The sequence below is a fragment of the Podarcis filfolensis genome (assembly GCF_964270895.1).
Source record: "Podarcis filfolensis genome assembly, chromosome: 1".
Lineage (NCBI taxonomy): Eukaryota > Metazoa > Chordata > Lepidosauria > Squamata > Lacertidae > Podarcis > Podarcis filfolensis.
Genome location: NC_139604.1, coordinates 12,984,855 through 12,993,332, shown reverse-complemented (window position 1 = coordinate 12,993,332; position 8,478 = coordinate 12,984,855).

Sequence of the window (8,478 nt, the reverse complement as noted above, 5' to 3'; positions counted from 1 at the left end):
AAAATGGTGAAAACCGTTGCAAATTCTCCCCTGAAAGGTTTGGCGGTGGAAACAGAAGCCTTTTTATCATAGGAAATGAAATCAGCCCTCGAAGACAAAACCTGTGAAAAAAAAAATTTCTAACCCCCGGGGTCACAATTTCAGCAAAAATCTGAAATTCTCCAATTCTCTCAAAAATGGTGCCAAACTGTTGCAAATTCTCCCCTGAAAGGTTTGGCGGTGGAAACAGAAGCCTTTTTATCATAGGAAATGAAATCAGCCCTCGAAGACAAAACCTGTGGAAAAAAAAATTTCTAACCCCCGGGGTCACAATTTCAGCAAAAATCTGAAATTCTCCAATTCTCTCAAAAATGGTGCCAAACTGTTGCAAATTCTCCACTGAAAGGTTTGGCGGTGGAAACAGAAGCCTATTTATCATAGGAAATGAAATCAACCCTCGAAGACAAAACGTGTGAATAAAATTTTTTCTAAGCCCCTGGGTCACAATTTCAGCAAAAATCTGAAATTCTCCAATTCTCTCAAAAATGGTGCCAAACTGTTGCAAATTCTCCCCTGAAAGGTTTGGCGGTGGAAACAGAAGCCTTTTTATCATAGGAAATGAAATCAGCCCTCGAAGACAAAACCTGTGGGGAAAAAAATTTCTAACCCCCGGGGTCACAATTTCAGCAAAAATCTGAAATTCTCCAATTCTCTCAAAAATGGTGCCAAACTGTTACAAATTCTCCCCTGAAAGGTTTGGCGGTGGAAACAGAAGCCTATTTATCATAGGAAATGAAATCAACCCTCAAAGACAAAATGTGTGAAAAAAAAATTTTCTAAGCCCCGGGGTCACAATTTCAGCAAAAATCTGAAATTCTCCAATTCTCTCAAAAATGGTGCCAAACTGTTGCAAATTCTCCCCTGAAAGGTTTGGCGGTGGAAACAGAAGCCTATTTATCATAGGAAATGAAATCAACCCTCAAAGACAAAAGCTGTGGAAAAAAATTTTTCTAAGCCCCGGGGTCACAATTTCAGCAAAAATCTGAAATTCTCCAATTCTCTCAAAAATGGTGCCAAACTGTTGCAAATTCTCCCCTGAAAGGTTTGGCGGTGGAAACAGAAGCCTTTTTGTCATACGCCAAGAAATCAGCCCTTGAAGACAAAACCTGTGAGAAAAAAAATTTCTAAGCCCCGGGGTCACAATTTCAGCAAAAATCTGAAATTCTCCAATTCTCTCAAAAATGGTGAAAACCGTTGCAAATTCTCCCCTGAAAGGTTTGGCGGTGGAAACAGAAGCCTTTTTATCATAGGAAATGAAATCAGCCCTCGAAGACAAAACCTGTGGAAAAAAAAATTTCTAACCCCCGGGGTCACAATTTCAGCAAAAATCTGAAATTTTCCAATTCTCTCAAAAATGGTGCCAAACTGTTGCAAATTCTCCCCTGAAAGGTTTGGCGGTGGAAACAGAAGCCTTTTTATCATAGGAAATGAAATCAGCCCTCGAAGACAAAACCTGTGGAAAAAAAAATTTCTAACCCCCGGGGTCACAATTTCAGCAAAAATCTGAAATTCTCCAATTCTCTCAAAAATGGTGCCAAACTGTTGCAAATTCTCCCCTGAAAGGTTTGGCGGTGGAAACAGAAGCCTATTTATCATAGGAAATGAAATCAACCCTCAAAGACAAAAGCTGTGGAAAAAAATTTTTCTAAGCCCCGGGGTCACAATTTCAGCAAAAATCTGAAATTCTCCAATTCTCTCAAAAATGGTGCCAAACTGTTGCAAATTCTCCCCTGAAAGGTTTGGCGGTGGAAACAGAAGCCTATTTATCATAGGAAATGAAATCAACCCTCAAAGACAAAAGCTGTGGAAAAAATTTTTTCTAAGCCCCGGGGTCACAATTTCAGCAAAAATCTGAAATTCTCCAATTCTCTCAAAAATGGTGCCAAACTGTTGCAAATTCTCCCCTGAAAGGTTTGGCGGTGGAAACAGAAGCCTTTTTGTCATACGCCAAGAAATCAGCCCTTGAAGACAAAACCTGTGAGAAAGAAAATTTCTAAGCCCCGGGGTCACAATTTCAGCAAAAATCTGAAATTCTCCAATTCTCTCAAAAATGGTGAAAACCGTTGCAAATTCTCCCCTGAAAGGTTTGGCGGTGGAAACAGAAGCCTTTTTATCATAGGAAATGAAATCAGCCCTCGAAGACAAAACCTGTGAAAAAAAAAAATTTCTAACCCCCGGGGTCACAATTTCAGCAAAAATCTGAAATTCTCCAATTCTCTCAAAAATGGTGCCAAACTGTTGCAAATTCTCCCCTGAAAGGTTTGGCGGTGGAAACAGAAGCCTTTTTATCATAGGAAATGAAATCAGCCCTCGAAGACAAAACCTGTGAAAAAAAAAATTTCTAACCCCCGGGGTCACAATTTCAGCAAAAATCTGAAATTCTCCAATTCTCTCAAAAATGGTGCCAAACTGTTGCAAATTCTCCCCTGAAAGGTTTGGCGGTGGAAACAGAAGCCTTTTTATCATAGGAAATGAAATCAACCCTCAAAGACAAAAGCTGTGGAAGAAAAATTTTCTAAGCCCCGGGGTCACAATTTCAGCAAAAATCTGAAATTCTCCAATTCTCTCAAATATGGTGCCAAACAGTTGCAAATTCTCCCCTGAAAGGTTTGGCGGTGGAAACAGAAGCCTATTTATCATAGGAAATGAAATCAACCCTCGAAGACGAAACCTGTGAAAAAAAAAATTTCTAACCCCCCGGGGTCACAATTTCAGCAAAAATCTGAAATTCTCCAATTCTCTCAAAAATGGTGCCAAACTGTTGCAAATTCTCCCCTGAAAGGTTTGGCGGTGGAAACAGAAGCCTTTTTGTCATACGCCAAGAAATCAGCCCTTGAAGACAAAACCTGTGAGAAAAAAAATTTCTAAGCCCCGGGATCACAATTTCAGCAAGAATCTGAAATTCTCCAATTCTCTCAAAAATGGTGAAAACCGTTGCAAATTCTCCCCTGAAAGGTTTGGCGGTGGAAACAGAAGCCTTTTTATCATAGGAAATGAAATCAGCCCTCGAAGACAAAACCTGTGAAAAAAAAAATTTCTAACCCCCGGGGTCACAATTTCAGCAAAAATCTGAAATTCTCCAATTCTCTCAAAAATGGTGCCAAACTGTTGCAAATTCTCCCCTGAAAGGTTTGGCGGTGGAAACAGAAGCCTATTTATCATAGGAAATGAAATCAACCCTCAAAGACAAAAGCTGTGGAAAAAATTTTTTCTAAGCCCCGGGGTCACAATTTCAGCAAAAATCTGAAATTCTCCAATTCTCTCAAAAATGGTGCCAAACTGTTGCAAATTCTCCCCTGAAAGGTTTGGCGGTGGAAACAGAAGCCTTTTTGTCATACGCCAAGAAATCAGCCCTTGAAGACAAAACCTGTGAGAAAAAAATTTTCTAAGCCCCGGGGTCACAATTTCAGCAAAAATCTGAAATTCTCCAATTCTCTCAAAAATGGTGAAAACCGTTGCAAATTCTCCCCTGAAAGGTTTGGCGGTGGAAACAGAAGCCTTTTTATCATAGGAAATGAAATCAGCCCTCGAAGACAAAACCTGTGAAAAAAAAAATTTCTAACCCCCGGGGTCACAATTTCAGCAAAAATCTGAAATTCTCCAATTCTCTCAAAAATGGTGCCAAACTGTTGCAAATTCTCCCCTGAAAGGTTTGGCGGTGGAAACAGAAGCCTTTTTATCATAGGAAATGAAATCAGCCCTCGAAGACAAAACCTGTGGGAAAAAAAATTTCTAACCCCCGGGGTCACAATTTCAGCAAAAATCTGAAATTCTCCAATTCTCTCAAAAATGGTGCCAAACTGTTGCAAATTCTCCCCTGAAAGGTTTGGCGGTGGAAACAGAAGCCTATTTATCATAGGAAATGAAATCAGCCCTCGAAGACAAAACCTGTGGGAAAAAAAATTTCTAACCCCCGGGGTCACAATTTCAGCAAAAATCTGAAATTCTCCAATTCTCTCAAAAATGGTGCCAAACTGTTGCAAATTCTCCCCTGAAAGGTTTGGCGGTGGAAACAGAAGCCTTTTTATCATAGGAAATGAAATCAACCCTCAAAGACAAAAGCTGTGGAAGAAAAATTTTCTAAGCCCCGGGGTCACAATTTCAGCAAAAATCTGAAATTCTCCAATTCTCTCAAAAATGGTGCCAAACTGTTGCAAATTCTCCCTTGAAAGGTTTGGCGGTGGAAACAGAAGCCTTTTTGTCATACGCCAAGAAATCAGCCCTTGAAGACAAAACCTGTGAGAAAAAAAATTTCTAAGCCCCGGGGTCACAATTTCAGCAAAAATCTGAAATTCTCCAATTCTCTCAAAAATGGTGAAAACCGTTGCAAATTCTCCCCTGAAAGGTTTGGCGGTGGAAACAGAAGCCTTTTTATCATAGGAAATGAAATCAGCCCTCGAAGACAAAACCTGTGAAAAAAAAAAAATTCTAACCCCCGGGGTCACAATTTCAGCAAAAATCTGAAATTCTCCAATTCTCTCAAAAATGGTGCCAAACTGTTGCAAATTCTCCCCTGAAAGGTTTGGCGGTGGAAACAGAAGCCTTTTTATCATAGGAAATAAATCAGCCCTCGAAGACAAAACCTGTGGGAAAAAAAATTTCAAACCCCCGGGGTCACAATTTCAGCAAAAATCTGAAATTCTCCAATTCTCTCAAAAATGGTGCCAAACTGTTGCAAATTCTCCCCTGAAAGGTTTGGCGGTGGAAACAGAAGCCTTTTTATCATAGGAAATGAAATCAACCCTCAAAGACAAAAGCTGTGGAAGAAAAATTTTCTAAGCCCCGGGGTCACAATTTCAGCAAAAATCTGAAATTCTCCAATTCTCTCAAAAATGGTGCCAAACTGTTGCAAATTCTCCCCTGAAAGGTTTGGCGGTGGAAACAGAAGCCTATTTATCATAGGAAATGAAATCAACCCTCGAAGACAAAACCTGTGGAAAAAAAAATTTCTAACCCCCCGGGGTCACAATTTCAGCAAAAATCTGAAATTCTCCAATTCTCTCAAAAATGGTGCCAAACTGTTGCAAATTCTCCCCTGAAAGGTTTGGCGGTGGAAACAGAAGCCTTTTTATCATAGGAAATGAAATCAGCCCTCAAAGACAAAATGTGTGAAAAAAAATTTTTCTAAGCCCCGGGGTCACAATTTCAGCAAAAATCTGAAATTCTCCAATTCTCTCAAAAATGGTGCCAAACTGTTGCAAATTCTCCCCTGAAAGGTTTGGCGGTGGAAACAGAAGCCTTTTTGTCATACGCCAAGAAATCAGCCCTTGAAGACAAAACCTGTGAGAAAAAAAATTTCTAAGCCCCGGGGTCACAATTTCAGCAAAAATCTGAAATTCTCCAATTCTCTCAAAAATGGTGAAAACCGTTGCAAATTCTCCCCTGAAAGGTTTGGCGGTGGAAACAGAAGCCTTTTTATCATAGGAAATGAAATCAGCCCTCGAAGACAAAACCTGTGGAAAAAAAAATTTCTAACCCCCGGGGTCACAATTTCAGCAAAAATCTGAAATTCTCCAATTCTCTCAAAAATGGTGCCAAACTGTTGCAAATTCTCCCCTGAAAGGTTTGGCGGTGGAAACAGAAGCCTTTTTATCATAGGAAATGAAATCAGCCCTCGAAGACAAAACCTGTGGGAAAAAAAATTTCTAACCCCCGGGGTCACAATTTCAGCAAAAATCTGAAATTCTCCAATTCTCTCAAAAATGGTGCCAAACTGTTGCAAATTCTCCCCTGAAAGGTTTGGCGGTGGAAACAGAAGCCTATTTATCATAGGAAATGAAATCAACCCTCAAAGACAAAATGTGTGAAAAAAAAATTTTCTAAGCCCCAGGGTCACAATTTCAGCAAAAATCTGAAATTCTCCAATTCTCTCAAAAATGGTGCCAAACTGTTGCAAATTCTCCCCTGAAAGGTTTGGCGGTGGAAACAGAAGCCTATTTATCATAGGAAATGAAATCAACCCTCAAAGACAAAAGCTGTGGAAAAAAAATTTTCTAAGCCCCGGGGTCACAATTTCAGCAAAAATCTGAAATTCTCCAATTCTCTCAAAAATGGTGCCAAACTGTTGCAAATTCTCCCCTGAAAGGTTTGGCGGTGGAAACAGAAGCCTTTTTGTCATACGCCAAGAAATCAGCCCTTGAAGACAAAACCTGTGAGAAAAAAAATTTCTAAGCCCCGGGGTCACAATTTCAGCAAAAATCTGAAATTCTCCAATTCTCTCAAAAATGGTGCCAAACTGTTGCAAATTCTCCACTGAAAGGTTTGGCGGTGGAAACAGAAGCCTTTTTATCATAGGAAATGAAATCAACCCTCGAAGACAAAACGTGTGAATAAAATTTTTTCTAAGCCCCGGGGTCACAATTTCAGCAAAAATCTGAAATTCTCCAATTCTCTCAAAAATGGTGCCAAACTGTTGCAAATTCTCCCCTGAAAGGTTTGGCGGTGGAAACAGAAGCCTTTTTATCATAGGAAATGAAATCAGCCCTCGAAGACAAAACCTGTGGGAAAAAAAATTTCTAACCCCCGGGGTCACAATTTCAGCAAAAATCTGAAATTCTCCAATTCTCTCAAAAATGGTGCCAAACTGTTGCAAATTCTCCCCTGAAAGGTTTGGCGGTGGAAACAAAAGCCTTTTTATCATAGGAAATGAAATCAACCCTCAAAGACAAAAGCTGTGGAAGAAAAATTTTCTAAGCCCCGGGGTCACAATTTCAGCAAAAATCTGAAATTCTCCAATTCTCTCAAAAATGGTGCCAAACTGTTGCAAATTCTCCCCTGAAAGGTTTGGCGGTGGAAACAGAAGCCTATTTATCATAGGAAATGAAATCAACCCTCGAAGACAAAACCTGTGAAAAAAAAAATTTCTAACCCCCCGGGGTCACAATTTCAGCAAAAATGTGAAATTCTCCAATTCTCTCAAAAATGGTGCCAAACTGTTGCAAATTCTCTCCTGAAAGGTTTGGCGGTGGAAACAGAAGCCTATTTATCATAGGAAATGAAATCAACCCTCAAAGACAAAAGCTGTGGAAAAAAAAATTTCTAAGCCCCGGGGTCACAATTTCAGCAAAAATCTGAAATTCTCCAATTCTCTCAAAAATGGTGCCAAACTGTTGCAAATTCTCCCCTGAAAGGTTTGGCGGTGGAAACAGAAGCCTTTTTGTCATACGCCAAGAAATCAGCCCTTGAAGACAAAACCTGTGAGAAAAAAAATTTCTAAGCCCCGGGGTCACAATTTCAGCAAAAATCTGAAATTCTCCAATTCTCTCAAAAATGGTGCCAAACTGTTGCAAATTCTCCCCTGAAAGGTTTGGCGGTGGAAACAGAAGCCTTTTTATCATAGGAAATGAAATCAGCCCTCGAAGACAAAACCTGTGGGGAAAAAAATTTCTAACCCCCGGGGTCACAATTTCAGCAAAAATCTGAAATTCTCCAATTCTCTCAAAAATGGTGCCAAACTGTTGCAAATTCTCCCCTGAAAGGTTTGGCGGTGGAAACAGAAGCCTATTTATCATAGGAAATGAAATCAACCCTCAAAGACAAAATGTGTGAAAAAAAAATTTTCTAAGCCCCGGGGTCACAATTTCAGCAAAAATCTGAAATTCTCCAATTCTCTCAAAAATGGTGCCAAACTGTTGCAAATTCTCCCCTGAAAGGTTTGGCGGTGGAAACAGAAGCCTATTTATCATAGGAAATGAAATCAACCCTCAAAGACAAAAGCTGTGGGAAAAAAAATTTCTAAGCCCCGGGGTCACAATTTCAGCAAAAATCTGAAATTCTCCAATTCTCTCAAAAATGGTGCCAAACTGTTGCAAATTCTCCCCTGAAAGGTTTGGCGGTGGAAACAGAAGCCTTTTTGTCATACGCCAAGAAATCAGCCCTTGAAGACAAAACCTGTGAGAAAAAAAATTTCTAAGCCCCGGGGTCACAATTTCAGCAAAAATCTGAAATTCTCCAATTCTCTCAAAAATGGTGAAAACCGTTGCAAATTCTCCCCTGAAAGGTTTGGCGGTGGAAACAGAAGCCTTTTTATCATAGGAAATGAAATCAACCCTCAAAGACAAAAGCTGTGAAAAAAAAAATTTCTAACCCCCGGGGTCACAATTTCAGCAAAACTCTGAAATTCTCCAATTCTCTCAAAAATGGTGCCAAACTGTTGCAAATTCTCCCCTGAAAGGTTTGGCGGTGGAAACAGAAGCGTTTTTATCATCGGAAATGAAATCAGCCCTCGAAGACAAAACCTGTGAAAAAAAAAATTTCTAAGCCCCGGGCTCACAATTTCAGCAAAAATCTGAAATTCTCCAATTCTCTCAAAAATGGTGCCAAACTGTTGCAAATTCTCCACTGAAAGGTTTGGCGGTGGAAACAGAAGCCTTTTTATCATCGGAAATGAAATCAGCCCTCGAAGACAAAACGTGTGAATAAAATTTTTTCTAAGCCCCT